The sequence below is a fragment of the Nannospalax galili genome, unplaced genomic scaffold (genome assembly GCF_000622305.1).
Source record: "Nannospalax galili isolate Female #2095 unplaced genomic scaffold, S.galili_v1.0 scaffold3041, whole genome shotgun sequence".
Classification (NCBI taxonomy): domain Eukaryota; kingdom Metazoa; phylum Chordata; class Mammalia; order Rodentia; family Spalacidae; genus Nannospalax; species Nannospalax galili.
Genome location: NW_008345233.1, coordinates 159,909 through 173,369, shown reverse-complemented (window position 1 = coordinate 173,369; position 13,461 = coordinate 159,909). Strand labels below are relative to the sequence as shown.

The 13,461-nt window shown below is 46.7% G+C and overlaps 1 pseudogene; it reads right to left on the bottom strand.

The window, feature by feature from the left end:
* Window positions 1-7,445, bottom strand: part of LOC103740752 — a 54,041-nt pseudogene extending 46,596 nt beyond the window's left edge.
* Window positions 7,446-13,461: the final 6,016 nt, after the last annotated feature.

Sequence of the window (13,461 nt, the reverse complement as noted above, 5' to 3'; positions counted from 1 at the left end):
TGTAATGATATGCTTCTTCTAAGTATGTTGTTATTAAATAAAACATTTTTAAAAATAAAAAAAAATAAAATAAAATAAAATTTATTTTTATTTAAAAAAAAAAAATCAGGAACTCACAGAGATTAAGCAATACACTACCGAATGAGTCAAAGAAGAATTCAAGAAGGAAATTTTTAAATTTCTGGAAATTAAATGAAAACACACCCCCCCCACAGACACAGACACAGACACAGAAAATCTATGAACACATTAAGAGTAATCCTAAGAGGGAATTTCGTAACTCTAAGCACTTACATTTTTAAAAAGTAGAAAAAAACACTAATAGTTTGGAAAAACAAGAACAAACCAAACCCAAATCCCGTAGACAAGAATAACATAAATCAGAACAGAAACTAATGAAATAGAAACAAAGAAAATAATACAAAGAATCAAGAACCTAAGAGCTGATTCTGTGAATAAACAAGATTGGCAAACCCTTACCCCAATTAACAAAAAGGAGACAGACCAAATTAACAGAATCAGTGATGAATAGGGAAACACTTACAACCTGAACAGATAATGAAAACATGGCACACTACACAATGGAGTACTATTCACCTATAAAGAGAAATGAAATTAGGAAATCTGCCAGTAAATGAATGAAGCTAGAAATAATCATTCTCAATAAGGTAACTCAGACTCAGAAAGACAAATGCTGCATGTTCTCGCATAGGAAGATACTCTTTTTAAATCTCTAAAAATGTGTATTTCGGAGCTAGAAAGGTGGCTCATCAGTTAAGAGCCCTGGCTGTTCTTGCAGAGGACCCAGGTTCAAAACCCAGCACCCACATGGTGGGTAACAACCATCTATAACTCCAGTTCCAGGAAACCCAATACCCTCTTCTGTCCTCCTCGGGCACTATACATGCAGGCATTAACACACATACACATAAAAGCAATAAATAAAGTACTTTTAAAATGTGTGTTTAACTTGGAAGTATCCATAGAAGTTAGGAAACTATTAAGAGGCTAGGCTGGGGGGGGTGTCAAAGGGGCTAAAAATTGTGGAATCAAGAATAATAATGGACTAGGAGAGTGAAAAGAGTTAAATAATAGGGTGGAGGAAGGAGTATGTGGGTATGGGGAGGGGTAACTAACATTAGAGACATTTGTAAAAGTCATTAAGAGGGGCTAAAGAGATGGTTTGGTCATTAAGAACACTGGCTGCTCTAGTAGAGGACCAAGGTTCGGTTCCCAGCACCCACATGGTGGCTAACAACCATCTGTAACTCCAGTTGGAGGGAATACAGCGCCCTCTGCAGGCACTGCATGGGTATAGTACACTTACACAAACACTCAAACACATAAAACAAAAACAAATCAAAAAGCCAGGTGTGATGGTGCATACCTTTTCATCCCAGCACTCAGAAGGTTGAAGCAGGTAGATCTTTGTGAGCTCAAGACCAGCCTAGTCTACACAGCAAGTTCCAGGCCAGCTGGGACTAAGGGAGACTGTCTCAAAAAAAACCAATAAAGAAAGAAAAATATAAGTAAATAAAGGAAAATTAAGATTAAAACACATCCTATACCCGGAATGGTGGCACATGTCTTTAACCACAGCACTAGGGAGAAAGACACATAGGCAGACAGGTATCTGTGAGCTCAAGGCCAGCCTGGACTATATAGTGAATTCCAGGCCAGTCAGAGCTACATAGTAAGACCCTGTCTCAAAAAAAACCAAAAGAAAAAGTAAAATTAATAATAAATTAGATAAATAAAATAATCATATGCATGTATGAAATTTTCAACAAAACGTGATTAAAAAGTATGGAAGGTCCTTCCTGTTGGGGAGAAGTAGTAATAAACTTCTTACAATATTCAGACTTAGCATCTATCTTCTTTTAGGGGGTGTGGAGGAAAGGATTTGCTATGAGGCTAACTTCAATTTTACAATCCTCTTGCCATGGTTTCCCAAGTGGGGCTATTACAGGTATGCAACTAAAATCTCTGAAGAAAACGTTTCCGCATTTAACAAATAAGACACGTCAGTATACTCCCCTTACTACCCACTTTTCATTTTCTTCATTCTCCTATCCCCAATTATTAGATTGCAATTTTGAGGTTTCCACCTGACTATAAAAATGGTTTTAGCGCCGGGCGTGGTGGCGCATGCCTGTAGTCCCAGCACTTGGGAGGCAGAGGCAGGCGGATCTCTGTGAGTTCAAGGCCAGCCTGGTCAGGTTTCCACCTGACTAAAAAAACAGCTTTAGCATTCTAATTTCAGTGACTCAAAAAAAAAAAAAAGAAAAACCAACCAAACCCTAAGAAGTAGGAAAGGTACCTCAGGTCCTCTAACTCAGTCTCAGCAGGATTTTTAAAAGTGAAATGTGACTGCGCACAATAAATAATCAAGCAGCCATTTTCCTAATGGGATCTCTGTAGGTACTCACCTGCAGATTAAAAGCCTAAACTGCAGACTAAAGACAATCTTTTAAAACATAAGAAAATGCATTATCATTTCATTGATCAAATTAAAGACAATTTCATTCCAAAGTCAAAGTAGCTGAGGTATTTTATTTTTTAAAAAGATCTAAAAACTCCTTCAATAAAATATTAAAGGTTAAAGTCAGATAACTTTTTTTATTCCAAGATAGGGTTGCAGGGAGCCTAGGCTAGATATACATATAAGGATGACCTCAAATTTCTTATCCTCTTGCCCCCACTTACCAAGTGCTGGGATTATAAGCATGCACTGTGCATGGTTTAAATATGCTGCGAGGGATCCAACCAAGGGCGTCATGAATGCTGGGCAAGCACTCTACCAACTGAGCTACATTCCAGACCTCAAAGCATTCTTTTAAGTGTTTTGACTGAGGGGAAGGGAAAAAAAAAAAAAAGTCAACTGAAAGCTGACATTTATTTTAAAAGCTCCAACTCACAATACTATTTCATAAGCTTCAGGAAGTTTCCTATGTGAGAAAACAGGTCATGGAAATAAGGTTTCATTATTTATAAACACTGTACTGGGTTTAAAAGATCCCAGGTTTAGCAAATTTTAGGTTCTACTCTGTGTGTAACTTATGATAGTTCCAGTCGATACTGATGCAAATATAAGGGAGTGGGGAGATGGCTGCATCAGAAAAATGCTTGCCCATGAATGCATGAGGTCCTGAGTTCAGATTCCATGCACCCACATAAAAGCCTGGAACCGCAGTGCTGGCAGGTCCAGATCAGTGAGCTCCACAGTAAAAGACTGTTTCGGAAAATAAGGTAGAGACAGAGGAATACATCCCACTAGCCTCCCAGCACACATGCACACACACATGCACACACAACAGTTCACATATGTGTACACATGAATATAAGACAGATGTAACATACCATGCCTACAAATAGGAAAGTCATATCCCTCAACGCTTAACCAAACAATAAAAGAAGCTTTTTGTTTTTTCTTTTCTTTTTCTTTAAATTTTGACTCAGGAGCTCAGTAAGGCAAGCTAGCTAGATAAGGATGACCTTGAACTTCTGGTACCACCTCCAATTCCTGAGTGCAATGACATCAGTCATGCACCACTATGCCCAGTTTTAAAATACATTCATCACTTATTTTCAGTAAATGCTCAATCTGTATACCTATGTATATCAATATGTCTCATACGCGTGCACACACACACACACACACACACACACACACCTGGGGACTATAAACAAGTGCGGGGACTAATGGCATGTACCACCATACCAGGTTTATGAAATGCTGGGAGTTGAACCCAGTGCCCATGGAGGCAGGCTAGGAAACCATTCTACCAACTGAGCTACATCCTAAAAAGAATTTTTGAACATTAAGAGCTTTCCAGTAATTCTGTCCTTTGCAGAGGACTTTCAAATTCTCAGGCAGACCAAGAAAGTAGAACACAAGAAAACTGTTTAATGATTCAGTCTAAATCACAGTAGTAAATCACAGGAAATATTCTGTTTCAAAGCAACCTCTCCCTTAGTACTACAACAGTTAAGTTTCGGTTGGTTTGCATTTTTGAACTGGATTTTTAAGTTAGAAGTTATATTACAAAGTCTCTCTTCTGTGAATTATCAGAGAAACAGAGTTTTTCAGATCTGAGAGTGAAACTTGGTTTTAACAAGTATTGTAACTCATTTTTATTGAAACACTAACCAGAAAACTAGTTATGAGTTAGAACAGTTCGGGTTTCTTCTTAAAATACCCTTTTACTCAAACTGAAAATGCACTTGCTGGAGTTTAACTTACACCAACTGACTCTTCTGAGACTTACCATCTACTCTTGAAAGGAAGCACTGGCTCCCTCCCAAAACCCAGGTAGGTGCACCCACCAACAGTGGCTAGACCTCCACTTCCATTTGCTTTTGAGACAGGGTCTCTCTACGTAGTTCTGGAATTAAAGGCAAGGGCCACTATGTAGGACCTCCACTGCTGGAGAGCCCTGACTTCACACTTCACAGGTTTCTTGGTTCTGATGAGCAAATTTTAAAAACACATTAATAATTATACTTGCATTGTTTAGAGAATCAGAAGAATGAAATAAAGTGGTTAAAAGGAAGTAATATGGCCTAAGAATCTATTTTTTAAAAGCTAAATTTTTTTTAAAAAATTAAGTTAAATATCTAGTTATCCTTATCTTCACAATGCCACTTGAAAAGCAAAACTAAACATACTCCAGACATTGCCTTTTTCTGTAAAGTGCAGCACTCCAATAAGCTCAAGTAGGTTGTATCCACTTCCAATGGCAGAAAAGAATGGTCTAAGTACACACTGTACTTTGAATGCCAAAAGGGTTTTAGGGTGGTGCTTTTCTTTTTCTTTCTTTTAATAATTGCAAATGCTTTGTACTAACTTAAGTGGGACAGATGAGCAAGGCAGTCAAGTATTAAAAGCCAAATGTTAAGTAAAAATGGATTGTATACACAACCACTATTTATGACTTAAAGCTTAAAGTATACAGGCATTTTACTTTTTGAAACATCTGGTAATATCGAATATAAGGCCTAATAATGACATTGTACATTAAAAATACAAAATAAAACAATCCCTGGCTCCTTCTCCAGGAACTACGATATGATGTAACTTGATCTTTTTGACACACTAACCACAGGGATGACAATGTAAAACCACCTTGCAGTGGTTTACAATCCTGCAGCAAAGGCTGATCTTTATTATGCTGTTCAATCAAGATCAGAAGCAAGGAAGGCTGAGAAATGTGTGTCACCTGGAGACTCCTTAGACCTATCCTGCACCTGTGACACTGAGAAACTGTGAGCCAGGGGTGGCCACACCGAAAGGGACCTCCACACTACCCTCAAACATTCTCCTAAGGTCCCCAGAGGCTTACACACCTCGGGATCAGGTGTGCCAGCCCCACACATCAGTCATCCAGTTTCACCTTGCCAAACTCAGAAAGGCACGGGTGCGCGTGTACACACACACACACACACAAAACCCCGCAACACCTAAAGGACAAATCTACTATCTTCCATCCAGGCAGGAGGTCCCTGACAGTTCTCTAAGCAAGCATCCCACTTATTAAGACTTCCCTCAAATATTCATTTTGAGAGCTCCCCGCTTTGCCCCTACGTCCTGCCGCCAGGTGGTAAGGTGGGAGAAAGCGCACACAGACGTCGAGCAGGCCTTGGTCACGCCTAGCAGTCTCGGTTTCCCACCATCCTAGGAAGACAGCAAGTGTGGGAGCACTACCCTGCGTGGAATGCGCTGGCCCTTTAAAGGCGCTCTCTTCCTGCGCCCTAGGGCCCTCCCTCCCCGCAGCTGGCTCCCGCCTGGGCCAAGGGTCACTCTTGAACTTTAGGTCGCCCAACTGACACCTGCACCGCCAGAGCCCCCCCAGGCCAAGGCCCCGGGTTTGCACAAGTCTAAAACGCTGCTTCAGACTAGGGCACCCTCGACCACCTACAGAAGGGGCCACTTTGAATAAAAACAAAACCCAACTGAATGTGTGCTACCCTTCAAGCCCCACGCCGCGGCCTGCCCTGCAGTCACTCGCGCGTACTTTTCCCTCCCACCTGCAGCCGGGGTCCCCGGGGCCCCTAGTAGCGCCTCAGGTGGCGGGCCCAGCGGAAATGCTGCGGACGAACACCGATGGGCGTCGGAGTGAGGGCGGAGAGCAGCCGCCCTGCCCCTCGCAGTCCAGGGCAGCAGGGGAGAGCCCTGCGGGTGACCCTGGCTCCTCTTTCCAGCTAACTTTGCAGCCTGCCTGGACATCCAGCTCCCGCCGGCTCTCTCCACTCCCGAGCTCCCCAACGAGCCCTTGCCCGTCCCGCGGGAGCTCCCCGCGCGCCCGCCTGGTCTAAAGCACCCCCACACCCGCCACTTGGCTACCCCGGGACCAGTGCCTTGTGCCCGGCTCGCCGCCCCGCCACCGCTCACCTTCCAGCCCGCCGAGCTGTTGCCGTCGCCCTTATCCTTGAAGTAAGGCACGCTCTTCACCATCCACTGGTAGATCTGCGACAGCGTGAGCCTCTTCTCGGCCGAGCTCCAGATGGCCTTGGTGATGAGGTCGGCGTACGACAGGTTGCCCCACGCGTTGCGGCGCCACGAGCTGCTCTTCCGCGGCTGTCTCGCCAGCGGCCCCGCGGCGGCCGGGGGCACCGGGGGATGCTGCGACAGCGGCCCGGGCGGCTGGGGCTGTAGTGGCGCCGGGTGCACGCAGCCCGCCTCGAGGCCCCGGAAGTCCCCGCACAGCCTCTGGCTGGCCGCCGCCGCCGCCGCCACCGCCACCGCCACCGCCACGCAGCCGGGCGCGCGCACGAAGTCCTCGCTCTCCTCCAGCAGGCTCAGGTTACTCATGAAGTCGCCGCTGACAGCGGCCGACGCCAGAATCGCCTTGGCGTCGCGGTTGGCGGCCGCGCCGGGCTGGAGGTGGCCGAGTTGGACTGGCTAAACTCCGGCCTGGGCAGCGGCCAGGTGCACGAGCGCGGCCGAAGCAGCGGCTCGAAGTCCGGGTCGATCTCCACCACCTGGGGCGCTTCGGCCATGGTGACCCCCGCCCCTCCCCCACCGCCACCGAGTCCGGGAGACGCCGACCCGAGAGCCGCTCCGAGATTCGGGGCCGCCAGCCGCCGCCGTCCCGTGCGAGGCGCGGCTGAGCTGACTGACGCGCCCAGAACTTAACTTAGCGCCCGATGCCGCGTCCAGGCTCCTTCAGGTGCGCCGGGCCGACGGGTCCACGGCCCAGGCCGCGGGGCCGGGCGGCTCAGACTGCGCGCTCCTGCTAACTGGGCCGCACACACGACGGCGGAACGGACGGACAGACGCCGCTGGTCGCTCGCGCTCCGTTGAATGTGGCAGCGGCCGGGACTATAGTGACTCAGAGGCCTCCAGGCTTATGTGATCCGCTTCCACCACGCCCGCCCCGCCCCTGACTGACACTGTGCTCGGCCAATGGGCGCGCAGCTCCTCCGCCAAGGCAGCCAATGATCTTGAGGCTGAGTGGGAGCTGCTTTCCCTCTGGGAGGTGGCAATGGGTTGATGGGGGTTGCTTTTTTCTTTCTCACACACCTTATTACGATTTTTTTTTTTTTGATCTCCGTTATTATTTTCTGGTAACTTTCAAGTGTTTCTGAGTCTCTCGCCCTCTCCGCGGCGGATTGCTAGGAGGTAAACCAGCGCGGAGCCGGTAGCGACAGTTGTTTACTACCGAGTAAAGCTGAGGACTCGGACCCGAGCTCCTCGCGGAGCCCAAATCCGGACTCCCGGAACGCGCGCTCCGGGACCCGCGTGGGCGGGGGACGCCTGGCGGGTTCCATTCGGCACCCAGCAAAGTCGTGGGGGTTTGTTTCGCCGGTATGTTTTCTCCCGCTGCCGTCTATCCCCGCGTCTCCTCCCCTGGTGCCCAGACCCAGCAGTTAAGTCCGCGCTCCCGGCAAGGCGCTCAGGTCTCTTCCTCGTCCCACCTGTGGACACCCGAGCTTTTCTCTGCTGGTCCAGCCCCCGCCAGTCAGCCCCACGCAGTCATTCTGACCCCGAAAGGAGCCCGGCGCGGGGGAAGACACTGCTTTTGCACACGCACTCAGAGCCATCGGGTTCCTAGACCTGTCTTCTGTGGGAATCTCTTTCCTGCACAGGAAACTCGCTGTATCCCGAGAATCTGAGCGATGGCCAACGGGTCAGAGGACAGCGTTTAGCGAAAACCTCGCCACTTGTAGTACCCCTAATTAAGCCTAAGAGGTTTCTTGTTTCAGTTTTACTGAGAATGGAAGTGATGAGGAGGTCTTGATCCAAGACCCTGCCCCATCCTTTAAGCTGCCTGCCGCGCCATCAGCCTACTCAGACACCAACTGCATCTTTCCCCTAGCGAGCTCCCAGAGCAGGATGCCTAGTAGAACTTCAGTAGCGCCAAAGATAGAAAGACTATAGTCGTTTCTGTCTCGTGGAGCAGAGGAAAAAGTGCCCTAGCTCTAATCTGTTTTCGCTTTTTAAAGATTGTTGGAGGCATTTTCTTGTCGTGGATGGGATGTCTCCGAATTGCAGATGAACTGTAGTTTTGTTTCTGTGTTTGTTGTTTTTTAAATGTGTCCAAAAGGACAGCTCCCAGTTCTGCTGTATTTTAATCCTTTCTTACTCCCAGTTTTTCAATTTAAGGGGGGGGGGGCTTGTAAGGAAAACTAGGCTTCTTACAAAGGTTAAACAGACTGAGAGGTTTATTCTTTCCTTTATATTGTCTTGAATCAATTGTCTTCAGCATTTACATCTTCATAATCCCATATCACAATAGCTTCCTACAGATTTGGGTGTAGGTCCTGAACTATGGGCGCTAGCAACAGGGGGTTAGTTGCCCTCTTCCTCTAGAGGTCTCACACTATCAAATTTTGGCAAGTGGGGTCTCCTTTGGCATCTGCTAGGGTACCTCAGTAAACCAATGACCTCAAAAAGACCACAAAGAACAACTATGCTACCTCTAACTTTACAATTAACCCTGTGTAGAAGCAGGGGCCCCGGGGAGGGGGAGCATTCAGACGGCCCCACCCTACAAGTGGGCAGAGCCCCAGTGGATCATTCTTGGCAATGAAATCCTGCTTCGAATTTGGCTTTGCCACCATTTCTGTTCTGGTTTTCCAGGGCCTCCCTCAGATGAGGGTATTTGGTTAAAGGAGTTTTCCCCAAACCTTCAGTCTCTGAGGCTACCTTGCCCAATTGTTTCTTTTAATGCCATAGTGTGGGCTAGGAATACAACTCAGTAGTAGAGCACAGGCTTAGCATGTGTGAGACCCTGAGTTCAATATCCAGACCACAAAAAAAGGTTTTTTTTAATCATAATTTGCTTTTGTTGGGATTTTAGAACAATTTTGACTTGAAGTAGATACAGGGAACCTGTAGGGTAGCATCAGTATCCCTAATACATAGGTCCAAAATTAAAGATACAGTGTTGAAGAGATGGCTCAGGGGTTAAGAACACTTGTTGCTCTTCCAGAAGACCTGGGTTCAATTTCTAGAGCCCCATGGCCGCACAGAACTGCAAATTACTTCAGTTCCAGGGGATCTGACTCCCTCTTCTGACCTCCCTGAGCACCAGGCACCCACATGTTATATTTACATGTTATATATATTTGTATAGACAAAGCACTCATACACATAAGAATAAAATAAATCTTTTAAAAAGATTAGAAATACATGTTAAAATGTTGGTAAACCTGCCTTTTAGTCTGTTGCAAATATCAATTTACTGAAGCATAGAGTATTGCTGAAAAGCCCGCTCGTTTGCTGTCTCTACCTGACACGTAAGGAATGACCTTGTATAGCTTTTATTTCACATCCTCACAAACACGGAGAGTGTGCAGAATTAGATTCACTAGGACAGCAGGTTTGTGCTTCTGGAATGTTGGAAGATACTGACAAATTGCTCTTGATAAAGGTTGTGTCAACGTTTTTTTCTGATAGCCCTACAGAAAGTTAAAGTTGAAAGTAAACATGGAGGTCAGCTTTGACCCTCTGTCATTTATAGATAGTAAAATAATTACATTCAGACAGTGGTAAGTGCCAGGGCTAGAGTTCCAATTTCTTGCTAATAACCTCAGCAATGCACCCACAGAAAAATTTAACATTCTATAATCCTGTTATATCCATAACCACCACAGCTTTCCGTGTATTTTCTTCCTGCCAACCACGGAGCTTAGGGACTTTAGTCAGATGGACTCCTCTGAACTGAAGGAAGACTCGACCTAAAAGATTCCAAAAGCAGAGCTGTGAACATAGCTCAGTTGTGCCTAGCAAGCACAAAGCCCTAGGTTCCATCCATACCATTCTATAAACCGAGTATGATTGCACACACCAGGTAATCCCTGTACTTGATGTGAAGGCAGGAAGACCAGGAGATCAAGATCATCCTCAGCTACACAGTGAGTTCCAAGCTGCTCTCTGCCCTCATTCCGATGCCCGTCGGCGTTCCTCCACACCAGTATTCCTCTAGACTTGCATTCTCTTCCAGAATCTTCTCCTCCCTCTGAAGAGGTGGTATGCTCAAAAATTGTATGGGGACTTCTCCCTGCTATGCTACCAAAATTGCATGGGGACAAAGTAAGTGTGACCATCGACTTAAGCTGCTCATACTTGGGAGTTTGCTACAGAGTATAATGACCCAGGACAGATATGTTCCTCCAATGTATTTGCACACATACAAAATGGCATATTCAACAGCCTGTTGTATAAACTAACAAATGGAAACATTCTACTGTTCTAGGGCTGGAACACATATTATAGTTTCTATAGCACAGGACCATCAAGAGATTGAAAACATTTGCTTATTTGTTTTTATTAAATGGAGCATATTCATTTTTCCTGGTACTGTGCTCCATGTGTGTGTATATGTGTCTGATTAAGCCTTCTTCTGCAGAGATACAGACAGACAGGCACACACACACAGACACACACACACAGACACACACACACACACACACACACACACACTGATTCACTGCATCGCCTCCTCAAAGGGCTTTAGGAGGATTCTGACAGTGAGCGGGAGCTGTGTCTTTCATCAGTGTGTTGCCATTCCACTACAGCAAAGAGGCCTTCTACATTTAAATGAGTGAAAAACTTCAGATCATGGCTAAAGGCACTAAAATGCAAGTGGGGGAGATTTCCCAGGGATAGGGACACATGCTCCCCTAGGAAAGGCGACCATTTTCTAGCTTGACTCCTTCTACAAATTTCTCTTTGAAAAAGCAATTTGATCTTTCTTTGTTCTAACAGCTTTTCTGTTATATGGACAACATAGGACTTTAAAATGACTTCTCCATATTATGTCCAAATGTCGGACTACATTGTGCTGCTTTGGGCCCTTCGTCCTTTCTTAGTCCTTCCTTGTCTACTTTTGCTGTGATTATTTAAAAACTTCTTACTTATCACTCATCAAATGAGAAACTTAAGTATTCATTGTAAATTAGTAATTTAAGAATTTAAGACATCGGCATTTATTCTTTTCAACAACTAAAGTGAATCCACACTATACTTTGGGGGTACTAAAAGAGCTGTGAGCCAGGCTTCCCAGGTGAGTGTTGTGGGAGTGGTGGCATGGGCATGCTGATGGAACAGTGTCCTTTGTTCACATGGGGAGAAGGACAGCAGTCACTAGTCCATTCATCCTTAAGAACGTCTTGTGTGGACAGAGGTTCAGAGTCAGAAGACCCCAGGAAGTGACCTCACTTCTTTAGCAACAGTCCAAACAGAACTCAGAATCCTGGTTACCAGGTAACCACAGGCCAGTGGCAGCCTCAACTGCTTCACTTGTCTGGAGACTCTGGACATAGCAGGATGTTCTCTTGCTGTTTCCGGCCTCCTCGAGGCTCAGGCCCCAGGCAAGCTCAGAATAGGGGACTTGGCCACCTTTGGAGACGCTGGGTGCGCCCTGCGGTTCAGTGCCTCTGGCCATTTTGCCACAGGAACACACAGGTGACACTGGCCAGCCCATAGCAGGAAATCTTTCTAATCCCCCTGGTCCACGCAGTCCCTCCCTGGTGTGTGTTCTAGAGTGAAGACTGAGTATGTTTCTCTATGCCCACTTTTCATCTCAGTGTATGGCAATGACTCATTGAGGAGTCTGTTAGGTTTCCCATATTTGAACCTTCCCTCCTTGGCCCTTCCTCCTGAACAGGCATCAGACTTCACTGTCCATGACCTCTGCAAGGTCAGGTCCGACATCCCAGGCTGTTTGGAGAAGTTGGTGAGCTACCTGGCAAGTGCTGTGCAAACTGGGGACTTCCTGTTTGTCTGTACCTTCCTTGGCATCTTCCAAAGGTTCGGCACTACCTGGCAGGTGCTCGACCTGATAATGGAAACGTGAGTGTCGGCATCCAAGCCCAGGAGAACGCGAGTCTTCTGGTTGGGTTTTCGGTGGCTCTGCTCTTCTCTGAGGCTGTTTTCTCTCAAATAGGCTGTTGTCAGGACCAAGGGAGAATTCACCCTCTCAGTGGTGGCCCTGTACCTGGTACTTAAGTGACACAACTAGGAAAGGGAAGGGTGGACTCTAGATTGTGACTTTTGCCTCCTTTAGAAGCACTGTCAGGACCTGCCTTTTGTAGCCTTTTGCTCAGTTTTTCTGCCACTTGTAATGAGGTCTGTTATCAGGACTACGGGCAGATCTCGCTGGCAGTGCTGGTTCTGGAGCCCAACCTTCAAATGGGTCTGACTGAGATGGGGAGCATTTGCTTCCCCTTAAAAGCACTATGTGCAGTCCCATCTTTCTGAGGCCTTTGGGCAGTTTTTCTCCCATTTGTGGAAAAGGTTCCAGACCCCATCTGGGCTGTATGGGATAAATGTAGACAGACAAGGACACCCATGGCCTCACCAAGATGCCCTGTGTCAACTAAGAAACCAGGAAGGAACAGCTTGGGTTTATTCATTGCATGAAGGTCCTGAATCCTCTGCGAATGCAGGCTGATTTCCTGACCCTCAGCTTAGAGCTCAGAGACCAACACAGACAAAACTTGTTGAACCCCAGCCACAGCTCCTATTTCTGTCCCAGATTCAGCCAGTCCTTCTAGGTCTTCTGGCAGGTGGGGGACACATGGACTTGGGGGTGACATCCTTCTCTAATGATACAGGTATGCGTCCTTCGAGCCAGACAGTGAGGAGGACGAGCAAACAAAGAAGTGAGTAGTGGGCTTGGGGTGAAGAGCTTTGGGTGTAGAGGGAGGTAAGCTCAAATCTGCAGACTGGGATATTTGAGGGTGAGGTTTTGGGAAAGCCAAGTGCCTTGCACAGTCTTGAGATTTCCACAAGAGGGATGATACCTGGGACTTGACCTGCAGGGGGGAGAAACAGAGATATTATCCGGGCTCCTTGGTTCTTAGGAGTAAAGGGTAAGATGGCAACTAAGAGCCGGGCCCTGTGTATTCCATCCTCACTGTAGCCCAGCCCAGCCGGCCTGTCTACTGGTGCCCTGGACAGAAAGTGTTGGGACCCCCGTACACATGGATCCCATGTTTCTATCCACCACGTCC